Genomic DNA, 18396 nt, shown 5'->3' on the forward strand with positions numbered 1-18396 from the left:
TGCCTCAGCCATCTGCAAACCTGAACAGGGTTTGTGCGCTCTTAGTCCATGGATGTTTTAAGAACAACATGAAGTTAATTGTGTATTCTTCTTAGCTGCATTTTTAAATAGAAATATTTTCTTGAGTTATGGATTTGAGCTATAATTTTTCATGTTGCCTTCCATATCCACACTGTTCTTGTGACTAGGATAAATGTTGATTAGAGCTATTCTAAAGTAACTGTTTTCATATCAGTAGCAGGGCTGAAGTGAGAAAGGACAGGCACGTTAATTATACTGCACACTTTATTTCCAATGCCAGCTCCTGCTAGGGCAGAAAGCTTTTCTGGTTTCTCCAGAGCCTCTGTTTTGGCTCATGCACATTTGAAAGTGGAAGCCAAGGTATTTTTAGGAAGTTTCTTGTTCATTTAAAATAAAATGTACAGTAATTGGACAAAGCAACTAGTGCCAAATACAATGCACCACATATGAAATACTTAATTACAGAGGAAAGTTATGTGTTCCAATTGACAGAGTAATCTATACTCTAATTTACTTGTCTTACAACTCATTACATCTGAGAGATTGATTTTCCAGTAGATGGCTTTAGTGGATAAATAAGTGCATTTTGTCTCAGAGACCTTGGTTTGAGTCTGAGCTGTGAACCTCTGTCAAATGAGCTTGGAAGCTCAAACCTCTCTATTAGGTAGTGTCTGTGGAATAATCAAAGCAGACATACTTCAATAACGCTAGTAATTTGTAAATAAAGGGCAGACAGAATGAGTCACTTAAAATGATGTGGCTTTTGAGACTTATAAGGCAATGTCCTACCAGGTAGCTGAAGTGAACAGTGATTACTTTTTAATTGTATGTACCTTGACTTTTAGGGTTTAATATCTCATTTATTTCAATTATACTGTGTGAAATTTTCTACCGTGAGCCAAAAGGGGGGGTGGAAAAACCTGGAATCATTAAACCTTGTCCTGATTGTTCATAAAAAGTTGAATACCTTCAGAGTGTACTTCACTTCCTGAAGTAGTAGCTCAATTATGAGTGAGATCAACTGCTAACCTTGGCTGGGGAAGCAGGAGAAATTATTAGCCTTTGTAACATTTAGCTAAAGCACTGTCATTGCAGAAGTTACTATAAATCATATTTTTCAGAAGTTTTCAGCTTTTGTAGCTCTTGAACAGATTGGCAAAAGTTATTTGTGCTAAGCAATTCAAAGCAACAGGACCTTCATCGATATGTATCATGCTCTGGGTACTTTGCTTTTGGTTTGGTATTTTGTTGTTGTTGCTTTATTTCCCTCTTTTACAAATAACTCCCTGGGATGTCATCTTTTGCATTTAACTTTTTTTTCTGAAGTAAATGGTCAATTTAAGTGTTTATTTACTAATTTATTAGTGGAAACATTATGCTATTCAGTTTCAAAAGTAACACAGGGGTTGCTGTAACTGATCAGACTCAAGATCCATCAGAGCTGCATTTCCAGAGACCAATAGCCAATGCCAGCTGTTTTAGAGAAAGATTAATATCTAATCTTTCATGGACAACTTTGCAGTAACATGCCTATGCACAATAATACCTGAAAGCAAGCAGGTTTGTGTTACTGAAATGTATTTATTTTAGGTAGCTTCAGACGGAGACTTTCTTGTGCCTGCAGCAATACCTCCCCTTTTTAATCCTACTGAACTCTTTATTTCAACAGTATCTTGTGGAACTGAGTTTCATGTGTTTTATTGGTATTAAAAATCTCTTCTGTTCTAGTATGTTTCATTATTAGCTAGGATCCCATTGTTGCATTTTTCTATACATTATTTTGTAGATCTGTCGTATTCCCAGCATTTTTTTTTGCTTTCCAAACAAGAATTATTATCTTTCTTTTTCTTTGTTTGTAATCTGTTCCCATGTGGAAATATTTCTGTGTCTCTAACTGTTTTTATTGCCCTTCCCTATCCCTTAGTATTTCTGTTTCTTTTCTTTGTGAAATTGGATGACCAGAATTGAAATGTGATTGTACCATTGATTTTTATATAATGGCACTTTGATATTTTCCAGATTGCTTGTTATCTGTTCCTTAATGAAGGCTAAAAAGTTATTTGGGTTTTTTATACTGCCATTGGACATTGTGCTTTTCAGAAACATGTCTAATTCTTTTTCTAAATGGTTACTGGTACAAGCCATCAGAGTATGCAAGGAGTTCATCTTGTTCCTTCTATTATTTTGCATTCAACTCCATTTAAGATGCATTTGCTATTAGGTTATTCAGTTCCCTAATTAAATTAGGTACCTTAGTCACTGATCATTCTTTAAACCATGTGAGTTGGCAAGAAAACAAACAGGTCTCTCTCCCCTCAAAAAAGATAGCTTGCTTTCACTGTTATAATGAATTTTGGATCACTTGCATTTTATGCTATTTCTTTTCAATCTTAAAAGCCACATGGGAAGCTGCCTGCCTTTGTGGAGTGCCATTTCTCTTCAAGGGATGGCGTCACTTAAAGGCTTGAGCACAGGGAATAGAGTGCAGGTTCAGCCCCCAAATTATTCCAGTCCTATTGATTATTCTTAGAGTATATGTAACTCCTTTCTTCAACCTGATTTTTGTGGCAGGTTTGAACTGGTTGCCTTTCCCACACTTTCTTTTTAGAAGGAGATCTTTTTGGAAGATGTTGCCTTGAGGCTAAGTGGCATCTGGATTTTATCTAATTTTTGCCTCTCTGTACCAATTAGAACGTTGTTTAGTCCAGTAGCTGGCAATCTCTTTGGATGACTGCTGTAGCCTGCCTGAATGCTGACTTGTCCCCACCAATATCTAGACCTTTCCCCTGCTGTATGGTGGTATGAAACATCTGGGATCTGAGTTAGGTAATCCCAGCAGAAGGAAACCTTGGCCATTTGAATAGGAAGGTATGATAAGAGGACTACTGTACGCTTTCAGTTTCTGATTTCCAGAGCAACGCAAGTAGTGTAGTGCAGCCCTGAGGCATAACAGCCTCAGTATTATTTAACTAATAGAATGGGCCAATACTGTAATGAGATCACTAAGAATATCATAAGGATAGGTCCACGGGACCCATGAGTTACTAGGGCTACTGGAAACAATATAGGCGCCTCAGGGTATAGCATTGCCAGAGCTGCTTAGCCTTGCTGATGTATCTAAACAGAAATAACTCTAGTATTCCCGCATGGCCTTGCTTTGGGCTGTATATGCATGTCTGTATAAACTGCAGCAAATCTCTGGATGGTCCCTAAACTTAGGAGCTCTTGTTCATTGCTTCAGATGTTTTTTTTTTTTTCTCCTAGAGTATAGATTCATTAAAACTAAGAATTGGGAGCAGAGGAGTTTATATTTAGAGTATAGAAAAGTCTGGAGCTCATTTAAGCAGTCTTGATCAGAAAAACATGGCTGCCTTTCAGCCAAACACTTGGTTTTGATTTATAACTATTGTTCTTCATTTTACACATGATCATGTAAAACTGACCTGTATGACTAGGTGCAATAGACCAGAAAGACTGATTGGAATATCAATGAGAATAACAGAACTATAAAGTCTGTCATGCTGATATTTCTGTGTTCTCAGTGTCAATGCTACTTGGCATCATGACAATCCCATTTTTTTCTGTTTGTTTCTTAAATTGCCTAATTGCTAGGTTTCAGCAGTATCCAAAAACTTAATGCGTCATTAAAAGATCACCTAAAAAGATTTTCTTAGACATCTTTTTTTCTCCCCCTGCTTATGCTTTTAAGTCTTTCAGGATCTTAAACTTTAAATTTGTATCTGTTTCAAGCAGTTTCAACTGCTTTTGGACAGTAACACTAAATAGCCACTAATTAAAAGTAAAGACAAAATAACAGAAAAAATATTTGTTACTATGTCTTCACACCCTGCCCAGTAGGCTGTGATGCTTGAACACTTCTTGTTCTGGTTTTTGTTGCATTCATGACCTTGGTTCTTGATTAGTCTGAACTTTTCTTTTCTGTAGTGTAGAATAGTTAATGATCGTCTTACTTGCACATGCCAGAATTTTGGCACTTCATAAAGTTTTTGCTTTCCCCCTAGTCTTTACTCCTTCGCTTTCCCTCCAATCAATTTAATTCTATGAGATATATTTCAATCATCTATATCAGTGGTGAAAGAAATACTATTGATTTCTGTGTGCATTCATTTCAGTAGTTTCTTTATGAAGCATTATGCTATCAGAATCCATGGTAATAGGGACCTTGCAATGAGAAAGCAAAATCTTAAGAACACACAAGTTATGACCCTGTGTGCTGTTTCCTTAACAATAAGATGGAGCATGATCTTGACCTTGTCTCAAAAGTGCTATTTTTGATCTTAGATTGAAACAGTGAAGCTAATAAGAAAGTAAATAACATTCATCCCATGTTGAAGCCAAAGGAAGACATAATGCTTCTTTTTTGTCTCATGCCTTAAATCTATAGATTTTTTTTTTTATGACGTATGTGGGCTATAAACAAGACCCTAACCTTCACTTTCTTGAAATTTTTTTGGTCAACTTTTGTCTAGAGATTTGCTTACAAGTATCTAACTTAGCATAAGTAGATTAGTAGGAGTTGTACAAGATGGTAGATCTCTCGAACTGTACTCTATGGACCTGTTCTTGTCTAGATTATGAATAATCTGTTGTCATGTTATTTCTCTTTATTTCTGGTCCATACCTGATGTCTCTTAGAGCTTGTCGATATAAGAAGTTAATGGGAAGGCTATGAGTATAAAGGGCAATAGGTATGCCATGCTGTCTCTGGGAGACCATTCAAGTATGCACTAACAGCACATCTAATACAAGTTGGTTTATATGAGATGGAGAAGGCTACCTCCTGCTTTGTGCAGTATGTCTGCAAAGGGAATTAAAATTGAGTGGCTGCTGTGCTGAGAATTTGTACCCCTTGTACTACATGCACTCAGAAAAGACTCGCTTCTACTGACAAGTATTTTATTTGATGTGAACTCAGTCAGAAACTAAGTTGTCACTGGCACCAGAGCAAGACTAAACACCCAGGAAAATGGAGCTGAGAGTATATTTGTGTTGCATGCTATATTTGTGTGTAAAATTAAGAGTGGCTGGAGTGAAAGGTTATAATGGGTTGCTTTGGTACCCTAATTTTTTAGAATGCAGTGTTGTACAGGGCAGTGCAGGTATTTGTTGAACAGCAAAATGATTTGAAGAGAGCAGGGACAGCAGGAACAGTAATACTTACAAAAAAAAAAAAGAAATTGTACACTAGGTGTATAGTGGAAATAAGTAGCACAGATACCTGATAGAAAGACACAAAGAAATACATTTGCATAATTTTATTGTGTTCCTTATATTCTCATAAAGCTTACACAAAATATTCATGTAAAAAGTTGGACGGGAGTGATTGTTAAATGATTCAGGCACATTGCATGTGCTTGAAAGTTAATCAAGAGTATTTCTGAGTCTGGGTTAGCTGGGTAGTTATATAATCCAGAGCCTGCTTACTTTGAAAAGACATGCCTAATGATACATCAGGGGTCTGATCAAGTCTTTGCAGTCCTGACGCTCGGCAGACTGGTGTATTTGGCTCTATTCTGTTGAGCTCATAAGCTCGAAACTTCCTTGCGTACCAATGGACTGTAATGTTGTTTCTTCCCTTATGCCTCTGATGCCTTGCTAGCTTAGGTTTAAAACTAGCCCTAACATCTCCAAACATCTGTGTGCCTTTAGCATCCTTTCTCACAATTTCAACTACATGTGTACTTTGGGCTACAGTATAACTCTTCAGCAAACTGGGGTAAATGCTATGCCTGTGCCTTTCGGAAATGCCAGTACTTAATTGCATGGGAAAAAACAGAGCTAGCAAAACTATAAATCCTGGATATGTTTCCATGCCTCAATTTTCTTACTACTCTGAAGCATCCTTTGGGCTCTTGGATCAGTTCCTCTGGGATGGTCCAGAATTACTTTCTTGCAGCTCATGACTGGCCTCCTGAGATGCTGAATCTTTCCAGCTTAGCTCCTCTAACCCTGGTCATTCCTGGAGCTAGACCAGCATCCCTGCTATAAAAGAATGTTCCTCTCTTACCTCCTTCCCAAAGCTTCCTCTTACCTCCCCGAGGCTTCCTACGTTACAAACCTCCTTTTTAACACTTGGTTTCTCTGGTAACTTTCCACTGTGCAGAATTCCCATGTTACAGACAGATAAGTGTGGCATTAAGCATCCTCCATTAGTTTTCCCAGTAAAGGGAGATACACAAAGACAGAGGCCTTTCACAAGGCAGTGGTTGTCTTTGCATTCAGTTCAAAACACTGCATGGACTGTTCTTGGATAGCACAGATCCTCAATCTTTTGGTGTGCAATCTTTTCTAGATGTTTCTGCACACAGGATTATTTGCAGTCTTAAGTGCAGTGGTCAAAATGGGAGTTCATGGACATTTTGAAGTCCTGGCATCCTCGTTTGTCTCATTTCCTTTATACACACAGTGCCCGTACACGTACTTACTAGTGTAATGTACTGACACACCTGCCGATTTCAACCACTGTGTGCCTGTGTGTGCATGCAAGATGAAAAGAGGTAGGTTCAGGTCACATAGAATACAAGTCACTAAGAACACAAGTAATTGTAATCCTTACCATCATTTTCTCAGGTAAGGTCTCTGGGGGGTCACAGATCATATTTTATTGTATTATTTCTACCAAGCCTGAAAATGAGATGTAACCTGTCAATGAAATGTCTGGTTATCAGGAAATTCACATTCTTCTGTCTTCTGAACCTTTATCTTCAGCAACCTATGGATTTTTAGTAGTCTTGAGGTCTTGCCACATAGTTCATTTCACATGCCCCTTGTCAGCCTTGAAAATGTTGCCGTAATGTCCAAAATATAAACTGTCTTAAAACTTCTGTGTCACTTAAAACCCAAACTAGACACCCCCCCCCCCCCCCCCCCCCCCCAATTTTAACATATAGCTCCTAAAAAGTGAGTGAGCTGTATACATAAATGAAATAAGGCTGTAACACAGGTAACAATTTAACTTCAGACAGACAGCTCACCATCACCACCACACACACAAAACAAAAAAACCCCACTGACTTCTTCAGTGATCTTTTGTTTTCCACAGCACCTTTTCCTTCTGTTTCAGGAGAGCCCTCAAGCACCTTTCAAAGGAATGAAATATGCAAGGATCCTGCTCTCTGCTGTTCTTGTTTCTGACTTCACCCTTCCTCACCACCAAAGAGCAGAGTGAAGCAGAGGGACAGTGTGGTATTCAATCTTACTTCCCCATATCCATATGCAGCTGGACGATCTAATTTTAGGCCTGTCAGCTTTTGCAGTGATAAGTTAACAATATAGATCACATATAACCTGCATCACAATGATTTTTAAATGAGATTTATTCATTTAAAGTAGATGATGAATGGTTCTCTTTTATCAGACTCTTGCAAATAAGATTAAAGCAAGATTATTTTCCTGGAATAAGAGAACAGCTGGCACAAAGTTAATGTCTCTAGGTCATACTGTGCTTGCCTGACCTTGCAGAGATGTATAACAACAATGGGGATCATCCAGGTAGTCTTTCTGCTTCCTAAATCCTGTTTGTGTATTACAACCAGATGCTACCTGGAGTACTGATATGTTGTGAGTTATGTGAGCACTGCGAGAGGCTTTGGCAGGAACAGGCAGTGGCCAAGACAGCACAGTCTGCCCTGGCCTTTCAGAGACCTGGGGTATAAGACTGAAGATTAACTTGAACTAAATTCTCATGCAAGACCCTGTTGTGCTCTTGCAGTAAGTACTTTATATATATATATATATATAAAAAATATTATTCTGGGGCTTTTTTCATTTTGGGGAAAAAGGAAAATGAGAGTCCCTTATGAAATGTGAGGTTAGTAAAACACCTGAAAGCATTAGATATTTTGAAATACATATATAGACATTTGTCTATAAACAGGCTCTGAAAACTGTTGAGAACAAAACATCCTGCTGAGTTTCCATGCCTGGTGCCTACAGAAAGAGTTCAATAGAAATAGTCTGTGTTAGTCTTCTGTGCTTGGACTCCGAACTCTGATGTTCAGCTCCTCAAAACATACGGGAAACAAAGCATATCGGTGATTCTACTGAGCAGACAAAAATCAAAGCCTGAACAACAGAGAAAAATGTTCTCTTTTAAACCACTCTTCAGCTTTTCTGGAGAACACCATTACAGGACTGGCCTAGAAAGAAAAAAGCAAATGGGGATTTCAGAGTGCTCGATGTCCTTGCAGTACATGTAAGCACTGCTATTAAAGGCATGCTGAAAGTAAACTCCTTTTAAAAAAAAGCATTGTTAGCAATCAATAAGAATTCATGAAGATAATATTTTATAGATCAGAAATTGAGATTAGAACAAGTAAAGGTTGTAGATCTCATATGATTATCAAGCCTAATAGAATTCAGTTGACTTCCAGGTTGAATAAAGCTTATTTAGTACTGTTTCATCTTAATAAAAGTTAAAAGACTTTTATTAAGTCTAATGGGCTAATCTGAAGAAAAAGTATGTTGTAATTTATGCTCCAAAATAATTTCTAAGAAATTGATTCAAACATGGAGGAACTGGTTGTGACTCCATTCATGAGATAGAGGAATGCACTGGTGGATATTGTAAGATGACAAACTTAAAAGTATAACTCAAAAATAGGAGACATTGAGTGCAGTGCATTTCTCTGTGTACTGACTGTGTTCTATTTGTTTTTCTTTGTATGTTTTTATCATTGTATCTATAGCTGTTAACTTGTGAGATGTTTTCTGTGAAAATGTGAAAGGAAAAACAGGAGAATGAGAACACCTCATTCAGAGCAAGAAGATTTTTAATCTATTTTACATCATCTCATTGTTCACTAGTGATAGAATTGAACACAGCCCCCAACTCTGATGTAAATTTTCATATTTACGTTGGCCAGAATTTCATCCAAACCAGCCTTGAATTATATAACTGATTCCAGTGGATCAATCTAACCTCACAGATTTGGCCAGCTTTGGGCAGAGGTGTGTGTGTGGGACTCTCTACATAATTTTTGAATCTTTGGGTCAGAAGTGGCTTAGCAGTGCATGATAATAATTTGCTTTATATAATTCAAATACTGCAGCTATTGTATGTTGTAATGCTCAGCCTCCATCATATTGGGTGGATAACGCCAATAAGCAAGCACCTTCGACTTCTTCAGTTTCTCTTAAAAGGGAGGGATTTCTTCCCCAGCTCTTTAGGTCCCTGTCTTTTTTGGGAGCATAGCAGTCAATTAAAAACTCTTACAGGGTTTTAGCTGAGGCCTACAGTGCTTTGAAAGGAGCCCTCAATTTCATATGGTATTTCATATGGCATTTCCCTCAATTTCCTTTTGGTATTCCAGTTTTAAAATCTCTTCTCCTGACTGTGACTCTAGACATCCTCTTTCAACTTTTGCTTACGGACTAAACAAACATGATGTTTTCAGTGCTTCTGAGAAGGAGGAGGGAGTAGAAACTGAGGGCTGTGGGCTGTGGCATTTCACAGGTAAAAGAGAAGGGCTGCATGGTGTTAGACAGGGTAGAGAATCAAGGCATGGGAGAGAGCAACTGAGCACAAAACACCTTTAAAAGATATTTTAAAATGAGCAATCCTTGCTTCAATGAGTTTGCAGTCTCGCAATGTGAATTAGTTTGTGAAAAGTGAGCCGCCAGTGGTGACAGAGATTCTGGTTGATCCTTGCATCTTTGTGTAGCAGAACAGAGAGGGGTAACAAAAAACAGCTTTGGGGGGTGGGAACAAAGGGATGGAATAAAATGGTGCAGGTGAATGAACGCATCCTGTTAATTTCAAGGTATTATTTTAGTTTTCTTGTCTTCTATGTATGAGTGCTATTGTAAATAGTGAAGAGAGAAAAGAGCAGATTAGATGGGTAGAAGGTATATTTGCAGTGGGATTAGGAAGAACAAAATGGTGCTGTTTGGCATGATAGAAGGGATATAACACTCTAGGCATGGGGAGGAGTATGGAGAACCATTAGGAAAAAGCCCAGAGGTGGTGGGTTCACAGAGAATGACGAAGGTGAAACAAATCCTGAAGCTATATGAAAAGTTAAGTAACAACGGAAACAATTTTTCTGATGGCAAGTTCTGATTGTGTGTGTCAGCTCTTTCCAGTGAGAGGGCCATTCAGATGAAACAAACAGCATTAGTTTACACCAAGTTACAGCTTTCCATAATGGATGCTTTCATTGCTAGGCATACTTGGTACATCATCTACTATTGAAGTAATTAACAAAGTATCTTGGTGTTTAATGTCTCATTTCACGGCACAACTAATTTGACAGCTGTCTGAATTATAACAATGTGTGTTAATATTATGTTTTCTTGATACTGGAATTAAAGTTTGTCTTCCAGACCAAAAATCACTGTCTCAATCTGTACTTCACAACACTAACTTTGGCATTGATAGTCTGATAAATTGCTCAAAACAATTTTCAACCAGTCAGAGCAGATACGATTTTCTTCACTTTGGATGAATACCAAAAGTGTTTAGATCCCCATCCAACTGCTTCATCTTGCCAGATATTACTTGATAACACAATGTCATTTTGTAGTGACAGACCATAATTTTGTTCATATTCCAAACATTGCCCTTTATAGGACATAGAAGCAGCGCTTGAACGCTGAAGTTCACTTCACAACTTACAATCTAAAATAGTATCATAAACTTGCATCACATAGAATATCCTAGTGAAGGGTTGTTTAAGGAATAGTTGCAGAAAATATGGTGTGATCTTACACCTTTTAGATCCAATTTGTAGTGTATATAAATTTTGATGAAAGAGTCAATCACAGAAGTTGAAAAGCAGCTGAAGCAATGGGACAAAACTCAGGATCTGGATTTTGGTATCAGCTAATGATTCACAAGGAAAAGATTTTCTACAAGTACAGTTTATACTAGGTTTCTGAAATGAATCAGCAGAACTAAAGATCATTAAATAAATAAATATAAAGGTCAGTTGTCAATAATATAGCCTATACTTGACAAGCATGAATTCCCTGACATCATATCAGGTGCATTTTAGTTTCAGTCCTCTGTATTAGCCAAAATGCTGTGATTCTTCTGTAGGAATCAAAGTACAAATGCTCATGAAACTCTTGCAAATTGTTGACATTATTAAATCATGCTATATCATACACAGCTTTAAAAAAAAAATTTCTATCTTTTATATTTCTTCTTCACCTTTCTGTTTTCTCTTTTAGTTTTGACTGATATTGCAGATACATTCCAGAGCCCTGCATGTTTGTGCTGATGACAAGAGAATGTCTCTACAGGCAATTTTCTAAGCACTCTAAATATAGATGACAGGATTTTATACTACTTGACCATCTGACTTTTCAGAGATTTGAAAGGGATTGGCCTTCCACAGAGAGAGGAGAAGAAAAAAAAGAAAAAGTAAAGGCAGCTGAGTCATACTTAAAATCATGCTGATATATTTTAAGAATCCATTTTTCCTTTTTTTCCCAGTCTTTTATTGAAGATACTTTATTTCATTTATTTCATTTTCTACATACAGGAGATAGTGACCGGTCAGTCTCTTGAACACTTTTCACTGCTCTGTTGTGTTGATTGCCAAGAGTTTATTTTGTAATAGTTACCATTCAGAATAACATTTTCTTAAATTTTTTTTTTTAGAATCAAAAAAGGGCATTGGTTGACTATACTTTAGAAAAGGGCAAATACTGTAGGGCAAGGACTACACTTTAACCAGAGGGTAAGTTTTTAGCACTTGCTTTCTGTTTTTAATGCATAGCAATTATATATAAACAGAGGGGAGAAGTCCCATATAACTGTGATACCTTTGTGCATTATGCCTTCATAGAATAATCGCTGTTGTAAAAAAAAGTCTTTCCCTGCTGTTGCTACATCTTATTGTCTTAGCCACAACAGTTCTTATTACAGGTAATATACAGAATAACTTAATTAAATAGGTGGCATTTGTTAACACAAGTTGACTGTTAATCAGGGCTAATTCTGTGCTTAAATGAACTGGCATGTCTTGCCAAGACCTGTTCCAGTCACATGTAACATGAACATATATAAATATCTTCATACTCATGTTACCTCCAGGCATCTTTTTTCCCATGCAGTTTTACCTTGCCTCTAGTGGTGAGTACATAGCCATCCTGTAGATCCAGGAGTTTACTTTCAAAGAACAGGGAACACCTGGAGGAAATAATACATGCAATTACTCCTATTACAAATGATCAGTGTCCTTTTGCAATAGGTGCTTTATATACATGAGGGTAGAAAGAGTCTCTGCCTCAAATGGCTTCCTGTCCAAATAAACACAAGTGGGAAAAATTAACTATTATTGTCCTCACTGACAAGAATTGAATAAAAGAGTAATCTACTGACTAGCCTTAGGTTGTGCAAGAAGCTGATGACAGTGCTGCTGATTGAATGTAAGTATCCTCAGTTCCAGTGCAGCACTTTATCAAAAATAAGTCCTTATTTGTTAGATATCTGAGTGAGAACATCCTGCGATATATTCTGACATTCCTTTCTCTAGAAAACATTCTCCTAGTGCTAACCTTAACCTTAACTTTTTTTTTTGTAAGACCCACAAACCTTTGAAATTATATTAAATTCTTGGAAGAAAGACTGAGAAGTGGTTAAAGGTGGTATATACAATAACTAAAATACTCTTGGGAATCAGTTTGGTATTATTGCATTTAGTCTGCTCAGCCAAGTAATATATATCTAGTTCCAGGTAGTTGCTTCTTGTCTCAGTTTGTATAGTGTTGGTAGGAAATTGGCACTATAGATATTCTTTACAAGAAGGAATGATGTATGTCCCTACATAAAACAATTTTGAACAGATCACAGGAGCTGAAAAATGCTAGTTAATTTTCCCTTTGATTTTCTGCAGTGTTGAGGAGTAGTTCCCAGGATATTTGTTGGCTGACCTTGCAACCTGGAACATCATGGTCTGGTGTTACTTCTTGCAGACCAGTTGACAACCTAAGTTATAAATGTGTGAACACCATCTGTATGTGTATGTTAGCACAACTCTCTTGTCTTTTCCCTCCAGCATAAAGCCTTAAGTCCCTTGGTTATTTCTGCTGTGGTTTGCTGAGGGCTTGATAACTAGAGGATGGTGTTAAAGAGGAGGGAACAACTTTGCCTTGTCCCTATTTCAGTCTGAAGAGACCTGTCAACACACAATTCCGCAGGCACTTTGCTGTGAGGAAGGGATCCAGGGAAGAGAAGCTGCACTCTGCCTCAGTGTATCACCTCACTTACACATCTTTTGCTTATGAAATGGAATATCCCATTCAACCTGATAACACTTTTACAACATTCAAAGAGGAAGATGTAGTTTTCTGCCACCAGACTTGATAGAGGAGATATAACAAGTTTCATTGGGTTGTCTTGGGGAATTTCACAGCCAAATTACCTCAGCATGGAGCATTACCCACTCTGCTGTTAGTCAGGAGCTGCTATGGAACACAGGCTATCACAGTCATATAATATTTGTTTCTGTTATGCAAATATCTGAACGAACCAAACTGAGAACTTAACATTTTTTGTCATCTGTCTGGTGCAGGGCTTCAATGCAAGGGAAATTTATTGGTGGACCTTGTAAACTTGGATCAACTTGATTAACTGTTTCCTCCAAAGGAGAAGCAGTGGTTCATGCCAAGTCCCATGTTTGACCTCAGCACTGAACAGGTAAAGAGTAAGTTATTACAGTCTTCTGCCTGATTTTATCTGGATTCTTCTAATGCGCTGATCATTGTGTTATCTCATTACTTAATAATTTGACAGAATTAGTAGCAACTACCGTATGCGTGTTAGCTGAAGGACTGTGATTCTGCCTTATGAATAAAACAGGAAGTAATGCAGGTCAATCTCTGTTAGTTATTGGATTGTAGTGATTTGTAGGTTCTCTTGGATATATATGAAAATAAGATTGCCCTCAAGACAGCAAGGATATTTTAAAATATTGTCTAAATCCACTTACAGATACTGAATTCTAAGTCCTGATGCTTTATCTCTGTATTTTTATATGATGAAAGCAAGCTGTCTTTACAATTCTGAGGAAACATTATTATACCACCGTATAAATCCACATTAGGCTTGGATCTTGAATGCTTTAAACAGTTCTGGTTCCTCCATCTCAAATAAAATGTAAAATAACTGAAAAAGTTAGAGATGAATAACAAAGATAATCATGGGTATTGAAAAATTTCCATAATATGAAGAAGTTAAGTATGCTAACACTGTTTAGCCTGGAGAAAAGTTGACTAAGGGACAACATACTAGAAGTCCATAAAGCCTGACATAAAGAAGGTGACTAGAGACACTGTTCATTGTCCCTTCTAGTGTAAGACATAGGAGACCTCAAACGAAATTAGGTGTTAGTTTCACAGCAAAAAGAGGCAATTCTGTGTGTAATGTGTAGTTCAGTCAAGAAAGTTATCACCACAAGATGCTGAAAACTTTTATGGTTTTATGGAGCAGTGACAGATTCATGGAAGAAAATCCAAGGAGGGCTGCTTAACTGAAAGCTCTTACCTCTGCCTCAATAAACCGCAGGAAGCTGGGGCAGTATTGTGGGTAAATATTTACTTTCTTCCACTCTGCTCTAGGCAGAGTGGTACTGGCCAGTGGCAGATATGATGGTATGGCAGAGATCCAGCATGGTACAGCTGTTCTTTCCATTCTTGTGTCCTGGAATCAATATCACTGCTACGATTGAGAAATTTACTCTGGTTTTCAGGTGAAAAGCTCTCTCTAGATACAAACTTCACTTTCTGAAAAAAATACCCTCATGAAGACTGATGCATTTTTTTAACAGCTAACTAGCTATTCTACAATCATTCAACACTTAGCTAGTTTAAGAAATAATGGTGAAACTTTGAAAGGCTAATGCTGAACTGTACAGGCATGTTTTCAAACATGCCCTTTCAAATATTTTGTTGTCATATACAACCATAATATCAGCATTCAGGGTTGCCTGTGTCCCCAGACTGGGTCTGCCAAGGCACCTAAATGAGTTAGGCATCCACTTCTTGCTGAGCAGAAGTTGGCATCTCCTTTGTTTGACCTTCTGGAAATCCTTGACTGAATTCCTGTGTACGGTGCTGTGTCTGCAAATTAGAATCATATTATTTGGGGCACCTGTAAGAAAACTTGGCCAGATATCTTAACAAGGCAAAGATTAACATTCATCTGGCACACACATCCTAGAATAATGAGTGTATCTTCCTCACCGAGATACAGAACTGAATAGCAAATGCTTTCTCCTTTTGTTTGGATTTGCTATTCACCTCTGCTTTGATTTTATGTTCTGTAAAGATATTCCAGAAACATTTTTCTCCCTAATAACTAGCTAAATATAAAGGAAAGACTAAATCTTAAATCATTCCTCCAAAACTCAAGCTATCTGTCTGAATATGCTTCTGGATTAAATAGCTTTTTTTCCCCTACAATTCACTTTTTTTTCCAGTCCTGCTAAGTCTTTTGTAGTAATTCTAGAGGTACAGCAGCATGATATGCCTACCCATCACTAATTTTCTACATGGCCAAGAAACGTCAGGGATTTAACGCTGGCAATATCTTTGCAGACTGATTCAGATATAAAATAAAAAGAATCCTGGTTTACAATTGTTTTTACTAAAGTAACTATTTCCTAGGCATTGTTATTGTATACAGGAGGAAATGGGTAGAGCTATTTCCTTAGAATAAAACAATTTGTGAGGTCTGTCATAACAGGCTAAGAGAATACCTTCTTTGCTTCACATGCCTTTTAACTGCCTCCATAAAATTTAAGGAATTGCAATAAAACTTGGGAAAGTGCTTTTACTGGTGTGCTCTATTTGACAATTCTTAGGAGATTACCTTGTGCTCAAGACCAATTGGAATGTTTGCACATAAGAAATTATTTAAAATTATATTTCTTTTCTGGCCTTTTTTTTTAAGCTTAAAAGATTTCTCTCAATCTGTCTCTCTTGCACTCTCTTTTTTTTTTTTTTTTTTAACAGAAAGATCTTTAAACAGTTCGCTGCCTCCTTGGCATTTCTTCATTCTGCTTTTCATTTCATGTGAAATCTCCTGGGCTCTGACCAGTTCAAAAAGCAACTTTGTAGTTTTCTATGGTAAATGACTGACAGTATTGGAAACTATCCTCTTTGTCTGACAGACAACTGCATTCACACTGCTAAGCATTTGGACTGAACTTTTAATTCAACCCTACCGACTTCTTTTTCTCCTTCCCTCAGCATTGTCTGTATTGTGCCTGCCATGGCAATGTATCTTCCGTTTCTGAAGCGGCTGCATTTTTTCTGTGATCCTAAATGCAGCTTTGGTGCACTGTTTGGGATCTAATGAAGATATGCTTTGTGTATGTGCTGTTGCATATAATAACCTGAGACGTTCATACCAAAGCCAGTTAAAAGGTGGCCCATGCCAGTAGAAGTGGAGCTTGTTACTCTTTGATAGCCGGTAGGTGACTGACACGGTGTCAGTCTATTTACTAATGAAAAAAAATGTGCTAGTAAGACTAAGTTTTGTGGAAATTGTAAGCAAAACAGCTAAAGGATGAATACAGCTGGAGCTTGAATAATTCTTTGTTAGTGTCTCTGTGCCAAAGTTGTGGCATGTTGATGAGATGGTTTGGGAATTTTTTGATATGCTCTAAATACGCTTGTATTATCTCACTTAGAAGAGTACTGTGAATAGGTCTCATCAGTTCACATGCTTAAAATTGCACATGTACTTTGGTGCTGCCTGTCCAAAAGCTGCAAGATTCTGCTGTTGAATTTGTGGAGTGGATGGATGTGGGATGTTTCCATGAGGCTGGCTGCTGCTTCCTTGGAAGAGGTGGGGAATAGCTGTTGGGGCAGCGTGTTTTACTCCACTGGTCAGACATCTGTACCCGCCCAGGGCTACAATCTGAACTGCGCCAACTACCTCCATAGGAAAAGAGAGGACAAAGTACGTGTGTCCTTCATCTATACTCACACTGGGACTTGCTGCCAGGATGCATGACAGGGACCATCCCAGCTTGTGAAGACAACTCAGCGCTAGCCCCACTGATTGCCATTTTGGGGCCGCCCAGGTCCAAATAAACAATGTTGATGCTTACAAAGTAAAGAGCATAGTCCTTAGTCCCATGTGGAAAGTACTGGCAACATGTAACCTTTCATAAGTAATTGGTTCACTTTAATAATTGGAAAATGTGAAAAGGCAGAAACCTTTTAAATTAATGAAGTGATTAAATATTTGTGTATATATAAAATAGAATGAATTTAGTATCTTCTACAGATAACATGCAATATTTTCATTCCAATATAAGAATTTATGGCATTTGAAAGAAATTATGCTCTTTTACCCATATGTCTCTCCTCTACAGCACTCAATTTTGAGATATGTATGCATTAGAATCTTAAACACTGTATTCTATTTGTATAAGTATTATCTGTGCGTGTTGCAAGTGGGTGTATAAATGTCTCCTGAATTTTATCAGTTACAGGTCATCTCTTGCTTTGAAACAAGAAGTATGCTAATACTGCATTAGAAGTTTCAAGTTCAAATCCACAGTTCACAGAATGTGATTCCAAGATGCTACAAACCCCATTAAAAACCCAGCTTTACTTTGCTTCTGTAGCTGCTTGCCTAAATGCAATCTGTAGACCACAAATCTCATGTTTACTCATGTTATATCAGATACATTTCTAGTGTAGACTGTAGAATAGCTACATACTGCCCTGCAGGATGTGTATCTCCTGTGTGTCAAAAGATGCCATACTTTGTTTCTACCCATCCAGCAATGAACTAGAGACTTGACCATCCTCCATTATACCATTCTTTTGTAGACAAAGGATGACAACATATTCCACTATACTTGTACTTGTTTGTACTTGCATGATGTACGGAATGATTCCATACTACACTATAATTAAGCAGAAAGTCCAGTTTATCCTGAGATGCCTTTTAACTACAAATGATAACTCTTCTCAGATTGTGGTCTGCTTGAGATTCAAGGGCCTGTGAGGAGTCAAGGAGCAAAAGGTGAAAACTTGAGACTGTAGTTTAAAGCAGCCTCAGGAACACCCTTTCCAAGCAAACGTGAGTAGCTCAAAGGAAACACTGACATCTGGAACTGGGTGATATTGTATTTGTATGTATACTTGCAATATAATAAATATAAATTATATTAACTATATTTACCATATATTAATAATAATATTAGCTATATTCTGTTATACTAGCATTATATAGTTGTCTCTTTATACGTAAGCCTGATAAGGACTTGCAAAAACAGAACAGTTTTTGCCTATATGCATAATTATAATGAGGTATTTAAACAAATAACCGATAAATGTATTTATTAATCATACAGAGCAGGTGGAGGCTAGTTCATTTTATATGCAGCT

At 37.4% G+C, this 18396-nt stretch overlaps 1 long non-coding RNA gene across 1 annotated transcript; it reads left to right on the forward strand.

Annotated features, from left to right (window-relative positions):
* Positions 1-13582: 13582 nt before the first annotated feature.
* LOC115339844 lies at positions 13583-18183 on the forward strand. The gene is made up of 2 exons (XR_003922847.2): positions 13583-13687; positions 16003-18183. It is a non-coding gene; the product is annotated as an uncharacterized LOC115339844 (long non-coding RNA).
* Positions 18184-18396: the final 213 nt, after the last annotated feature.

This window comes from Aquila chrysaetos, chromosome 3 (genome assembly GCF_900496995.4).
Source record: "Aquila chrysaetos chrysaetos chromosome 3, bAquChr1.4, whole genome shotgun sequence".
Classification (NCBI taxonomy): Eukaryota; Metazoa; Chordata; class Aves; order Accipitriformes; family Accipitridae; genus Aquila; species Aquila chrysaetos.